Source organism: Magnolia sinica, chromosome 6 (assembly GCF_029962835.1).
Source record: "Magnolia sinica isolate HGM2019 chromosome 6, MsV1, whole genome shotgun sequence".
Classification (NCBI taxonomy): Eukaryota; Viridiplantae; Streptophyta; class Magnoliopsida; order Magnoliales; family Magnoliaceae; genus Magnolia; species Magnolia sinica.
In genome coordinates, this window is record NC_080578.1 from 31,796,697 (window position 1) to 31,812,771 (window position 16,075).

The 16,075-nt window shown below is 34.5% G+C and overlaps 1 non-coding gene across 1 annotated transcript; it reads right to left on the bottom strand.

Moving 5' to 3' along the window:
• Positions 1-7,377: 7,377 nt before the first annotated feature.
• LOC131250402 (small nucleolar RNA R71) lies at positions 7,378-7,484 on the bottom strand. The gene has a single exon (XR_009173327.1). It is a non-coding gene; the product is annotated as a small nucleolar RNA R71 (small nucleolar RNA).
• Between the last annotated feature and the right edge of the window lie 8,591 nt (positions 7,485-16,075).

Below are 16,075 nucleotides of genomic sequence, written 5' to 3' on the forward strand. Positions count from 1 at the left end.
CAAATATCATATTGATCCAAAATTTCTGTGACCCTCGAAAGGGTTTCAATGGTAGGCGTTCAATCTTCCACTACTTTTTACAGTGTGGTCCGCTTGATTTTTAGATCCGTCTAATTTTTCTTCTCAAGCCTTACGTCCAACTCACCAAGTGTATGGATGGTTTGGATATAACTCATACCTCATGATGGGACCCATAGGACTTGGTGACGTCAACACAGAGCTAGGCTGTTAGTGTGTAAAACCGCCAATGGGCTATGCGCAGGCGTGCTCTACCCGGAGCAAGAGACTGGCAGTCCAGTCAGGTGCTCATGGGGCCACTGTGATGTGTGTTATTTATCCACTCCGTCCATCCATTTCTACAGTTTATCTAAGGGCATGATACCAAAAAGGAGGTAGGTCGAAGCTCCGAATCAAACACACCATGTATCAATGGTAGAAGCTTAATCTCTAATGTTTTTTATGGTGTGGTTCACTTGGGCCTTTGTTCTACCTCATTTTTTTTCTCATGCCTTAAAATGAGCTTTCAAAATTGATGGATGGCTTAGATATAACAAACATATGGTGGTGGGCCTCATAGACCATGTTTTTTGTAGTGCATTTGCAACAAAAGTTAAACCCTATAGTTTGTTGTGTTTATTATGATTCGCCAACGGCTAAAAGCCGTTGGGAAAACCATTACACGATCGTTGGCATTGCTCATTTTTTTGGTAATGTAAGGACTTCTTAAAATCCTAAAATACCCTAAAATAGTAACATTTTGACTTACTAAAAGTAGTAAAAATTGTTATTTTATTTTATTTTATTTTATTTTTAAAAAAAACTTCCGACTCAAATTTAATTGATCTCTAAAATGATCCTACTTTGTGAGATCGATCAAAGGTAAATAACCTTTCGCATGATAAGACATAGCCTATTAATAACTTTCCATCTACATATTATATGCATGATTCTAATAACTGGTAGTAAAATTATGGTTGTTAAAAGATATAATATGCATTTCACTTTTTCCCCATCTTGTTCCCAAAGTGTGATTTCTTTAATCTTGATCATCCATGAAGCTATTTACGACCTATCCTACATCAAGTCTTTATTTATTCGACACTAATTAAGGGGCACATATTGTTTAAATGATCAAGGATCAACTGTTGAGACTCAAATATTGCATATTTATCCATTCAATTACATTAGTTTTCCTAACATTTAATTGATAATTTGATTTAATTATATATGTTTTTGTCGTGCGAGGTGATTTAGAAGCTTATGATAAATATACACTTAAAAGGATAGATTTAGAGCTCAAAAGAAGATAATGAAGAATTGGATATTTCGAAGTCATTAATGAAGAATTCACATGCAAAGATCCAATGAAACCAAGTGAGGAATGAAGAGAATCGAATGTTTGAAGTGAAGAAAATGAATCCTTAAAATTAGCTTTAAAAAAGACATTCTGGAATTCCGAGGCCAGAAAAACATATTCATGAAATAATTCCCAAAATAGACTTTGAAGACATCGAACTATCTTCGATGACATCGATAAATTCAAGAATTTGGGGCTCAACTCAATGGACAGTTCTGGATGATTTTCAATGACATCGAAGGTGCGTAGATTTGAGGTGGTTTGCTAAATTTTCTGAAGTGGTGCGAAAGTTTGAATTGCAAAACTATTTAAAGGAGTTCCTATGCTATTCCAAATCATCTTCAAGGGTTTGGAAAGGGAGAGAATGCCTAGGTGGAGCGTCGACAACATTCACTTCGATTTCTTCATGGTTGTAGTAGATCTTTTAATTTTTCTTTTGTTTTTAAGTTAGCTATGAGTAGCCAAGCTCTTAGATAGTGCTAAGAGGTGAAACTGTAGTTTATTTTGATGCTTTGTTTGCTTTAATTCAAGTATATGATGAATTTCTATTGATTTATGCTTTGAATAAAGGAATATTTCTAGTTTTCTATGATTTATTGTGACTAAAATTATAATAGATATTGTGATAGCTTTAAACATCTTCTTAATTTGTTTTGAGAAGTGTGTGATTTGTAAAATTCATGGTTCACCATCGTCTATAGGTATGGTGGATGGTTGATTTCCTTGTGATTATCACATCGATGCTTCATAAGAGAACTATGTTAATTAAAAATTTCAGATTTTTAGATTTTTACTGCTCTATCATCCAACTGGATAGGATAGGATTTGAAGTCCAGTTGTACCTCTTTGAATCAAGTGAGATAGTATCTTAATAGTTACATGTGGATCCTTGGCATTCTAGTTATCCCCTTTTTTTATATTGATTTTAATCATCATTAATCACTCAATTCTTCAGATTATTAGTTTAATCTAGTTTTAGTTTTAGTTTATTTCAAAAAGACACACATATAAGGCCCCGTGGATTCGATCTCGATCTCACTGAGTTATTATTACATGATGACTATAACATTTAGAATTTTTATGGCCAAAGTTTATACTCATGCTCAAGAAAATTGGGTGTTAATAATTGAATGAATTTGATTTTTTGAAAATCACGCCATTTTTTTTTTCATTTAGATCACATCCAGTCACATGCATGAAAGTAATCTATTTACGAGAATAAAATCAACTATATTTATTATTTCATTAAAGTAAGAGAATTCAACAAATTATCAAATGCCCTCTTAATGAGAGCTTATTACATTATCGATTTTGCAGCAGAAATATAAAACTAAATCATAAAATTATCTTCTTATTCTTTCAATATAATCTTCCATAGGGAGATGGTCCTCTAAGTCTTCAATCTGTACATCACCTGCATTATTTATACGGTTAGAGAGGGTCAACGCCCTGCTTATAGTGATGGTTATCCTTTAAGATTAACAATAATTTAAGAGAATCATAAAAGTAATGTAAGGGTTCTGATACATCACATACTTGACTACTACGATAGGTATCAGTATGCACAACCAATATATATATATGAATGCATGCCTAGTAAAGTGCGTGCGGCTTATCATACGTAGTGATCATCATAATATGAAATATAATTCATAACAACCCAACTTGACCTGCATCCCATAACTACGGATATTCACCGGCATGTCCAACGCTACCGTGAATTTACGTGAACACCTCGAGGTGGCACAATACATGAGTCGGATGAATTATGTGACACGATTTGTTCATGGAGCAACTATTTGCGATATCCAATCCCGCAAGTGATGTAACACACATTGCAAATTACTTACATCAATTTGTGCACTATTACCTAAACCTATGGAATTACGTGTCGACCAAGAGGATCTTTACTCAGAGTGCATTACGTCCATCATAGAATATTTGAATTACTAATTGTCATACCTTTAACACTTCACTTGCATCAAGAGAATGTAAACTGTATCATGGGAGCTTTGCAATTCCAAGTCACCTGCTTAAGCCTTAAAGATAGATTAGCACAAGGCTAACAAAATAAGGAGGAGAGTAGCAATGGCTAACTTAATAAAGAGAAGAGTAGCAATGGCTAGCTCAACAAATAGGGGAGTAGCAATGACTAAATTAACAAAGAAGAGAGTGGCAATGGCCAACTCAATAAGAGGAGAGTGGCAATGGTCAACCTAATTAAGAGAAGAGTAGCAAGGGCTAACTCAACAAAATTGGAAAAGGTAAGGGCAAGGCTTGAATCATCGCCCCAAAAATAATAAAGATCACTGGTAATTAACCTCATATCATAATTCCAAAAGGATAAATAATTGTTGGTAGTAAATTAAATAATTTCAGGGAGAGAATCATAGTAACATGAAAACAGGTAAAAGGCAAGATAATTCATATCTATTTAAATAAAAGTAAGCTTAAAGGAAAAACTCTCACCTTAGGTCGTGGTGTCGTCTATTATTAAGTTGAATACTCGGAGGCGTATTTTAGGATCGGGTTCTACTCTAATCCGCCTGATTTAAATTGGTTAATATTGATGTTAGATTAAGGTTGAGGAGCTCGACTTAGTTTATATTTTAGACGGGTTGATAAGTCCTAAATTATCATGTTTAGGCCCATCCAACAGTCATATTGACTTAATTAGATGAAACGAAATGCTATTGTTAAGGGATAGATTGAGTTTGGAAAGAGATAGGAAGGAAAGTGAAAAGGAAGTTAGAAATCGAACCCGACTTCAGGTGACGGCTTGGCATGCAGCATACACAACCCACTTTTTTTCTTCTTCTTCTTCTCTCTCTCTCTCTCGCTCCTATCTCTCTTTCTTTCTCTTCTTTCTTGCTCCCGTCTTTCTCTCCTTCTCTTGTCTCTTCCTTTTTTTCTTTCTTTATTTCTTATTTCTCTCTTTCTTTTTGCTGTGTTGGAAACCTATAAAGGAGGCATTTATATAGAGTTTTCTAGACTCAGTTTCCATATTTGAGGGAGCATCCTACTCCAACTTCCACGGTCACGCGAATTTCTTCTTATGAACATACCGCGAGTGACTCTATTAGGAGCTCGGTGGTGCTGACTCATGGCACATCATCTTAGCCTTCTATGGACAATCCTCCACATATACGGGTCTTGTTTGATTGGACAAGATCTAAAACTATGCCCGAACGAGTCCCATGTTGCTGCCGTTTCTTGGCTAAGCACGTGAGTTTTCGCAGTTTGTGTGAAGCTTGACTGATCCGAGAGTTTTTCGCGCGACGAGGCCTTTTTTCGATCTTTTCGGACGCCTTTGGGAGGATCAAAATCATCTCTTCTCTGTTTTAGACGGTTTAGATCGGAATGTTGTTCTCAAGTTCGGTCGTGCAGAGATTTTGAAAATGACTGGTTTCTCGCTGGGATTCCCTAGAGCGTGGAGGTTTCCTGGACATTTCCAACTCCTTGGTCATGGTCATATCTCCCTCTAGCAGAGATCGAACGGTCCAGATCCTTCTTAGATCGAGATTCGGTGGCATAGTTCGTGCAGTGATGGGTTCCCTGGAATTTCGTCTTCACGAGCGGGAGATGTCTTTTTGTTCGCAAATCAGATCGTGAGCGGAAGGTGTTGCTCGGTCTATAATCTTGGTGGGGTCCACTTACGATGGTCCTTGTGGAGATCCACTTCGTCCATCTATTTCTCCTTATCGGGTTAGGACATGGGGTAAAAAATGAGGAAGATCAATAAATCAGGTGGACCACATGATCTAATGTAATTGAAGGTGTTCACTTTTGAATTTCTTTCGAGATTAAAAAATTAGGGAAGAGAAGTTTTATTCAAATATGTCTCCGTAAGTGAGATTAGTTGGGTGTGGACACGGGCTGTGTGTAGGTATAATGTGGGGGTGTTGTGGTGATTTCTTGAGTAATCCACTCCCTTCATTGGCTTGGTCAGGTTATGTTAGGCTATGGGCCAAAAGATGGAGTTGATCGGAGGTTTATCTTAAAAGTTCTTCCATCAAGTGCCAAAATAGACTTGATTTTAATTATGGTCAATGTTTAATGATCAGGGCCCAATTTTGGGGAGATATGTAGTTAGGATAGATAAATGATTGAGCAAATTTTGGCAGTTGATCGATGGTGGGAAAGGCCTAGATTTGAATTTTTCACCTTTTGTGTCAAAAGAAAGGAATTGGTTCTGTGTTCAATGGTGTAAGATCATAGATCAAGGTCTAAATTTTGTATAACCTCATAGTCATATGAGACCAGAGTGTGGTCCAAATTTGGATTGCGATGAATGGAAGGAAGTGGTTAAATCAGAAGATTCAGATTTATAAGGAGTTGTTAGGCCTTGACCAGATAACTTCGCACCTAGGAAAAGTAGGGTCTTCATATTTCACACTTGGTCCATATGATGGGTAATCCAATTCATTCATATGAAGGAAAATATCTTACTATAACTACCCATGAGGTTTTTTCACTCAATGGACACCAAAATCAATGGTTAAGGGACTGATTTGTTAATTGGGCCACTTTTACAATGATGTAAGGGCTGAAAATCGACGTGTACAGTTAATTTATGATAATTAGGTTTAGTATAAAATTTTACATGAAACGGATCATGAGAACCATGTGATTTGGAATTCAAGGGTATAGGTTAATGACATTTTCGTAATTATTGTTGATTTAAGAGTTTTGTGGAATCTAATGGTTCTACATGGTTACTCACAAATTTGTAAACAATTCTTACAAAACAATTTACATCTAAATCATTACGGATAAAGAGTTATTCACCAATTCATTTAAGGGAAGGTACATATGTTAAATCAGATGATGGATGGTCTTGTCTTAAAATCAATGGTCAGATGGCTTGATCTATGAATGGAGACTATTCCCAATAGTTAGATTCGCGTTGGGGATTGGATGTAAGGTTAGGTTGATAGATTGGTACCGTACACATGTACATAATAGGTTAAATTCTATGGTAACACTTGAGAACTTTTAATACTCAGGTATTGAAAAGTTCAGAGTGTTACAGTGACCCTGCACTTAGGGTTGTGAATAAGTTTTTAGCATTGTTGTTGGGGAATTCAGTTGCATTTTTTTTTGAGATTGATTAGTATTGGAATTGGGTTAGAAATACGACTAACTATTTAATTTTTGTTTTAGGTTAGATTTTTCTTGTTTTCTGAATTTTTCTAACCTAGGTTTTTTTTTTTTTTTTAATTTTCTTTTTTTTAAAAAAAAAAAATTTGTTTTTAGGATTTTTTCTTTTCTTTTTAATGTTACCAACATTGTTTATTGTTTCTGTTTTATAGGATTTTCATTCTAGTTCTTCCATACAGCTAATATCCTTCCTCTCTCTCTCTCTCTCTCTCTCTCTATTTGCTTCCATAATTGTTATAGGACTTAGAACTTAGGATTAGAAGTAGAATTTTGTGTGGTTCATGCCCAAGTAGGTAAGGGATCATACATCGAGACTTCTAAGTGAAGGGGGTTTGGTTAAAGGACTCATGATCCATTGATGAGTTAGACAACGTCTAAATACTCCTGCTACATTATCTGAAATCATGGCCGAAACTAAATAATATGTTGATGAGAATCCTGTGTGTCACACACCATTGGTTAGGATGGTGTGTGATGAGAATGAGATGCATTAGGTTCCACTAGCTCGGACCCTACGTGATTATTTATAGGCAGTGAGAACAAGTACACCTTCCTACATAATTTTCCTAACTAATGTAGGAAGAGTGGGCTTTAAACCACAGATAATTCAATTACTTCCTAAATTCTATGGACTTGATTAAGAAAGTCCATACCTACATATCAAAGAATTCAAAGAGGCCGTTACAATATTAAACTTTAATAATATTCATCTTGACACCATCAAACTTAAGTTATTTCCATTCTCTTTAAAGGAGAATGCCAAATCATGGTTTCATTCGTTAAGGCCTAAATCCATTGGCACATAGATTGAGATGAACCAGGAGTTCCTTATAAAGTTCTTCTTGGACCATAAAACCAACACTCTTAGACGAAACATAATGAACTTTTCCCAAGAAAGAGTTGAGACTTTCCTTGAGTGTTGGGAACGGTTCAAAGACTTACTTCTTGCTTGCCCACACCATGGCTATGAAACTTGGCGAACAATTGATCTTTTTAATGACGGACTTAGTCTGAATATGTGCCAATTCATACAGATGATGTGTAATGGCGAGTTCATGAATAAGGAACTGGAAGAAGCTTGGGATTACTTTGACATGTTAGTTGAAAATGCCCAATCATGGGACACATCAAACCGAGCTAGTAATCCCAAGGAAGTGCCAAGAGAAAGAGGAGTACATGTACTCAATGAGAATGATGACATTAGTGCACAATTAGCTAACCTTACACGGAAAGTTGAGGACTTAGAATCTAGGAAGGAATCAACTCGTCCCAAAATAGTCGTTGAAACCACATGTGGAATTTGTGAGAGCGATGTACATCTAACCAAAGATTGTCCTATAATCTTAGCTTTTCAAGAGGTGTTGCACATTCAAGCAAACCTTTCAAACATGTACTAACAATCCTTCATTGCACCTAATTCCAACACTCACACTCCTGATTGGCAGAACTTTAATTGGAAGAATGGGCTAATTTTAAATACAATCAATTATCCCTAAGGGCCATCTAGTGGACCACCACCCAGGAAAACCCTCAAGGATACATTAGATGCATTCATGCAAGGGAAACAACAGGCCATAAATGAACTCAGAACTTCGTTTGCAAGACTTGAGACACGACTAAATGTTAGGGAGACCACGACCCTTCCAGCCTAGCCTCAACCTAACCCAAAAGGACAAGTTCAAATAAGTGATCTCAACTCTTCTACTCAACATGTGGAACATGTTCAAGCCATCACCACCTTAAGAAGTGGAAAAGAAATAGAAAAAGAGATTTCGAGGAAGGTTGAGAAACCTAAGGAGTCCAAAAATTTAAATGATGGTGGTGACTATAGCAATGCTCTACATGACAAAGAGCCATCCCACGAATACAAGCCTGTGGCCCCATTTCCCCAGCGTCTCATCAAGTTAAAAAGGCCAAGCGAGAATCAAGATATTTTAGAGGTTTTCTAACAAGTCAAAATCAACATCCCCTTGTTGGATGCTATTAAACATTTCCCATCTTATGTGAAATTCCTAAAAGATCTATGTGCGGTAAAGCAGATGCTAAATGTACATAAGAAAGTCTTTTTGATTGAACAGGTGAGTGCCATCATAAACCAAAACACTCCCCCAAAATACAAGGATCCTGAAAGTCTTATGATCTCATGAGTAATAGGAAAATTTGAGGTCAATAAGCACTTTTAGACCTTGGGGTAAGTGTCAATCTAATACCATACTCGGTATACGAGCAATTGGGCCTGGGTGAGTTGAAACCCACCAAAACAACATTACAATTGGCCAATCGCTCGACTACAATACTGAGGGTGTGGTAGAAGATGTGTTGGTCTAGGTAGATAGATTCTTCTACCCGAAAGATTTCATTGTCTTGGACACACACCCAATTACAAATGTAGACATTCAAATCCCTGTCATATTAGGCCGACCATTCCGGGCCACTGCAAATGCCATAATCAATTGTAGGAATAAGATTATGAAGATTTCTTTTGGTAATATGACTGTAAAATTGAATATGTTTCATTTGCACAAACTACAAGAGGATGAGGATGTGACCCATGAGATAAACTTGATTGATATATTTGAAGATGATGAGCCACTTCCAATTGAAACTCCTGAATCTCTGGAAATCTGCTTGGCACACTTAGAAGATTCAAATGATCCTATGATTAGAGAGATAGTGAATGCTTTATGGTGTCCCAGTGTTTGAAACTGACCAGGAAGATAATTGTATTAAAAACCAACCCTCCACCAATGTTGAATTCTTGTCATTACAGAAGGAGCTGAAATTAAACCTAAGTATGAAACTTCGGGATGTGTTGAGACTATACTACCCAATGAGATTTTTTTTCTGAATTTTATCTACTTTTAGTCTTTGATTCACCGTGGTGTACTAACATTGAAACTTTTTCTATCACAGGTGAATCATATATTCTCTGGAAACCTTAAAATTTGTATCGAAAATATGTTATTGAGGTTCATAAATTTCTTTGGACATTCATGCTCTAGGGCATCCAAGCCTATTGCAAAAAGGGTTTTTAGATGATCTTGTTGAGAAATCTACTAAGAAATTTATCAAGATATTAGCCAGAGGAGGAACCTTGTTACATGATCGAGTAGTTTTCTCCTGCTTCCTATTTTAAGATTAGAATTTATTTGCTTTCTTAGGATTAGCTTGCTTTTTGTGGATTTGTTTAGCACTAGAACCACATTTTATCGGAAGATCGTATTCACTTCACTGGTACTCTTCATTTACTCTCCTTTATTTTCGTTGCTCTCAATTTTACTCGTATTGCAGATGTTTATACATTGAGAAAAATGTAGATTTTTTTATTGGAGGCAGGTTTCCCTTGAAAATTCTTTAGATTTGAAACAAATTGTTAAAATTTTGAGCTAAAATTCTTCAAATTTTTTGAAATTTATGTGAATTTAAGTAATTTTGAAATTAATCTATAAATTAGAATTATAAGATACTTAATGTTAATGATTTATGACTCTTAGATTTTAGTTATTGGATAGATTTCAAAATTAAGTTATTAATTCTTAAATTAGAAGTTTCAAACGTTGATTAAGTCATGATTTCATATGTCACATCTAACTTACACATTAAAGTTCTAATTTGATATTGAATTGTTAACTTGATGATTATTAAGAATGATAGGACCTAAAACCAAGGAAATTTGTCCATCATGTTCAATGAAAAGAAAAAAAGAAAAAAAAGTGAGAAAATGAAAATACCCAACAAAAAAATAGTTGTCATCGAAAAGGGCTATCTATTAAAATTCATTAAGGACTGTTGAAAAGAAGAAAAAAGTAAAATATTGTGAAAGCCATCAATGGAAAAATCAGAAGTTGGAAGAATTGATTGTTGAACTGTAAGGTAGGTTTTGGTTATCTTGAACCCTTTTGATTATCAATGTTATCATGAAAATAGATAATTGAACCTTTGGTTATGCTAAGTCTAGACTTTACTATGCACCCTTAGAACTCAATGTTTTGAATTGTTCTAATTGGAGGATTAAAACTTTGAACTTGATTATAAAATTTAGAACTACTAGAGTTTAAGAGAAATTAGTGCTCAACATTAATGTATTTTAGATTTCTATGATATGGATTGTTTTTAGAACCATTTGATCTTCTGGAAATTAGACATTGGTTTTCGAAATATCTTTTCCATGTTTTGCTCGGGACTAGCAAAATGTTGGTTGGGGGTGTGTTGAGACTCAAATATTGCATATTTATCCCTTCAATTACATTAGTTTTCCTCACATTTAATTGATAATTTGATTTAATTATATACGTTTTTGTCATGCGATGTGATTTAGAAGCTTATGATAAATATGCACTTAAAAGGATGGATTTAGAGCTTAAAAGAAGATAATGAAGAATTAGAGATTTGAAAGTCATTAATGAAGAATTCACATGCCAAAGATCTAAGGAAATCAAGTGAGGAATGGAGAGAATCGAAGGTTTGAAGTGAAGAAAAGAAACCCTAAAAATTGGTCTGAAAAAAGAATTTTGGAATTCCAGGGCCAGAAAAACAGTCTTGAAATAATTCTCAAAATAGACATCGATGACATCAATAAATTCAGGAATTTTCGGCTTAATTGTTCCTACTCTAGAAATAGAAAGGAAGAAATTAAGAAAGAAATTACCAATTTAGAAGCTTATCTCACAATCCTACAAAACGGGAAAGTTGGGTTAGTTTCTAAAAAGGGAAAAACTATCTAAAATTAAAGAAAATAGAAAGTTACTTAAAGGAAAATAGAAAATTTCTAAAATTAAAACTCTAAAAATTAGAAAAATTCTAATCTTAAACTAATCCTAAAACTAGTTAAACTTAAACAACGTAGCCATCAATCCCCGGCAATGGCTTTCTATCTATGAGCATGCATAGCTTAACACCAAGAACTAACGTTTTGTTTGTGATAGCTCTTTAAAATCACAATTGTATCAGGTTTTAAGGTGACCCTATGAAAACCCTATTTATAATGAAAGCCAATATCACGTGGATAGTGATTATTGAGAGTAGAGTAGGTATGGTTGTTTGAGAATAGTTGTTGTATACACTGAACCACTATAATTCTTGGTGTTGTGGTGAATGTTTACCTTTTGCATTTGTGGAGCATGGTTGTAATTTTATTTATGCAAAAGTGGTGAATATCTATAATAGGTAGTTTTATTTTCTCTTGCTTAGTTTGAGATCTTGATTCTTATAATCATTTGTTTAATAAGGTTGTCCTACCTAAACTTTATTTTAGGTGAAGGTTGTCCTACGAACTAGTTTGAATCAATTTTTCAATACTAGTGCAATTGAGTTTTCTAATTTATTTATTATTTTAGCACTTTAATTTTTATTTGCAATGTCCTATTCACCCCACCTCTAGGACTTCTTAAGCTCGCCATTTCAAATGTGGTAGCCGGTCTCAAGCCTAGGTAAAGAAGTAGGGTTGATGTAAGGGGAACAACCAGTTATGGAACTTTTGTCAAGTAATTTGAGAATTCCTATTTCAAATATGATTGGAAAAAATGGATTCATCAAAATTAACACATAGAGCTCAAACAAGGATTTGGGACCCTATAATTCTTCAAACTGAACTACACAAAGAATGTCAAGAAATGGCATATGGCACTCACCAACCAATCCTTATGACCCTAGTAACCTTCCTGGTTGAGCCTCTTCACAGCGATAATCAGAGCTAGATTTTATTGCAACAAATGTATGCTTATCAATCTAACCCTTGAAGACTGAACTGAAGCCACCTTCTCCTGACACACTGTCAGTGTAAGTGTTTACATTAAAAACACATTTTAGTTTGTCAAATTTCGTAGTTTGGTTACGATCGCAAGCTCGATTAAAGACAAGTTATCAACTCAATCAAGCATTTCGAAAGAAGACTCAACATCTCAAAGCAAGATCATTTATGGTTCAAAGTTCAGAACACTTCGTATGAGTCAACCTACAGGTGGTATAAACATAGTTTAACCATAGGTTAGGTGTATTTCACTCATGTATATTTAGAATCATATTTCATGTTAAATACACTAAAGTTAGGCCAGCCCGATGTCTGGTTCGGCCAGCCTAATTATTTGGACCAATCCTATAAGATTGGGTTAAAAAGACAAATCTCAAAAGATCTTTTTGCGGTAGGTTTGGCCAGCCCAACTTGGGGTTCGGCCAGCCGAACTTGCCCTCGGCCAGCCCAAGGTGGGTTCGGTCAAGTTTCCAGCAATGGAACAAAAATCAGATTTTGGACTAGTTAGGCTAGCCGAACCCGGTGTTCGGCCAGCCGAATTTAGACTTAGGCCAGTCAAAGTTTTGAAAGATTTTATCCCGCGATATCTCAGTTTCGTTGGAACGTAATCTTTGAAGTTTGGTTAGCCAAACCGATTCTCGGGGTAATCGAACTGCACAGATCCTTGGCTATAAATAGAGCTTTATATTACTATTTACACAATGTAAATTCATAGTTTCATATTGTGTTGTAGAGAGATATTCTTCAAGCCTCCTCAACCTATTTATGTTGTAATTCTTATTTTTTTATTAGCTTATTCTATTCTCTTTCTCAAAGTTAGATTAAATTGTTTTTGATAGAGTAATCCATACTCTACTTTGAGAAAAGGGAGAATCAAATCTACAGCAATAGGATTTCATTCATTTTATTAAAAATCTGTTAGATCCCTTTATATCTTTTTGGGTTAAACTCATACAAAGACTTCATCAATATCCCAAGAAAAAGATCTCTGCATTCAAGCTACAACTATGACTTCGACTCGCCAAATCGAAGATAAGTACTGTATTTTAAATTATTTTAGTTTGAGTTTTTTTGAGATAGCTCGAAAATCTCAGCAGGTTTGTTTATGGTGACCTCGTAAAATCACAAAGTGGGTTTGATTGTAATAGCCCGTGAAAATCACAATAACTATATAAGGTTGTTAAGGTGACATTGGAAAACCTTGAAATAGTGAAAGCCAAAATTGGGAGTGTAGTAATTTTGAGAGTGGAGTAGGTTGCATTAAGGCACCGAACTAGTATAACTCGTTTGTGCATTGTGATGATTGAATATTATTATTATGCTATTATTGTGATTTATTTATTCATTGCAATAGTTTGATATTTCGATTTCAAAGACGTCGTGAAATAAAGTTGTCTCACCTAAATCTTTTAGGTGTAAGGTTGTCCTACGAACTATTTGATATCAAGAATTCAATACTTTGCAAAATTATATTCAATTGATTTATTATTCCACATTGTATCGAAATATTTGACATTGTCCTATTCACCCCTCCTCTAGGACATCCATAGCTTGTCCTTTCAAGTGGTATCAGTGCGAGGTTGCTCTTTTTGGGATTAATTTCCTAGAGCTAGATCTTGAGCTATTGGAATGTCAAATTTCGATAGTCTATCCATTTCCAGTCCACCGCCCTTTGATGGCTCGAACTATTCCTAATAGAAAGCTAAAGGGAGGATTTTCCTTAAATCTATTGATGAAAGTGTGTGGTAAGCCATCATAACCCAATGGGTCCCTCTAATGTTAGAAGTAGTGAGTGAAAATGGAACCGAGTCCATGAAAGTACAAGTTTATAATTTTTGGACTCGAAGTCAAAAAAGTGAAAGTAGTACTAATGCAAAAGCACTCAATGCTATCACTTGTGTTTGATCACTAGACGAGTTTAAAAGAATCATCTTGTGTAATACATCAAAACAAGCTTGGGATATACTTGAAATGACACACGAAGGAACTAACATTGTCAAGAAATCTAAGATTCAAATCCTTACAACAAGGCTTGAAGAAATCCATATGGAAGAAAATGAATCATTCATAGATTTCTTCACTAAACTAAATGACATTCTTAATTCTATGTGGGGTCTTTGAGAAAATGTCCTTGAAAGCAAGGTGTGTGCAAAAATCCTACGATCACTTCCTGACAGGTTCAATTCTAAAGTCACTTCAATACAAGAATTGAGGGATACTGACACAATGAAGGTAGAGGAATTAGTGGGATCTCTACAAACCTATGAGCTGAATTTCAAAGCTCCCAAAAGTAAATCCATAGCCCTAAAATTTTCAAAATCCAAATGAAAAGACTTAGATAATGAAGAGAATGAGGATGACATGGTTGTGCTTACTAAAAAGTTTTATAGAATTTTTTAAAATAAAAATAAATATATTTTTAAAAAATTGATTGACATAAGAAAAGGAAATTGGAAATCTAAATCTAAAGACTCTCAATGTTTCAACTGTTCTGAATATGGGCATCAAGCTACAAAATGTCCTAAGAAGGATAAATCTAAAAGAAGAGGTATGATCGCCACATGGGATGAATCGTCTGAATCTGAATCAAATTTAGAAACTGACGAATCAGATAAAAAATTTGAAAATGATCTAAAGGCCTTTATGACCTTAGCTAGATTTACTTCCTCAACTGAAGATGAAACTTTTGATTATGAAACGCTGAGAAGTGATATTGAAAATGAAGAAGATCTTCAAATAACCTATGATGCTTTATATAAAGAAAGTTGTAAGATTGCAGCAAAATTAAAAATTCAAAATGATAAATATATTGATTTAAAATTAGAATTTGAAAAATCTTTTTTGGAGAAATCACAATTTTCTGATTGTTTTGAGAAAACTAAACTAGAACTCAATCTAAAAAGAAAAAGAAATCTGAAATTGAAGATCTCAAAACTGAAAATAAAATTTACTATTAAAAATTACTTCTCTAAAATTTTTTAAAGAGACTTGGATATATACCCAAGGTGACCCGAGACTTGAAAAGCTACTAATTGTGTCTCGTCAAAGTAACAGCAAATCCAGCTTGGGATATACCAAGAATTGTTCAGAAAAATCTAAAAATACAGCTCCTATATTTGTTAAAAGTGAATCTTCAAACTCTAAAGAAGAAACTACTAAGGAAAAAAATAAATTAATCTCACCAAAAATCTTTTTATCCTAAAGCTAAGTCCAACTATCAAAGAAAAAATTATAATTCATCTTTAGCAGATAAGATAGTGGACTTACTTAAGGAGCTTTTGAAATACAACTCTAGAACTATGAGAGTAAGTGAGAATAAGAAAAATATTGCTCTCAAACTAATCATGCTATTAGAGATCCTCCTAAACCCAAAACCATATTGAAATGGGTTCCAAAAATAAGTGTCTTGTCATCCACACAACTTTCAAAGCTAGTAGTCATTCAAGATGGTACCTTGATAGTGGATGCTCCAAACATATGACAATTGATAAGGCGATACTTTTAGACATCAATCACATTAATGGAAGCTCAGTAACATTTGGAGATGACAACAACTGCAAAATCAACTGAAGAGGTAATATAAAACTTCCCAATCTTCCTGTTTTTAAAGATATTTTATATGTTGAAGGTTGGAAACATAATTTGCAAAGCATATCTCAACTCTATGATAATAATCATAGTGTTAAATTTTCTAATCATAGATGTGAAATACTTAATAATCAAGGTTATATAATATTAAATGGTCAAAGATCCTCTGAAAATTGTTATATCATTGAATCATGTTCCTCAAGTCACTCTTGCTATATGGT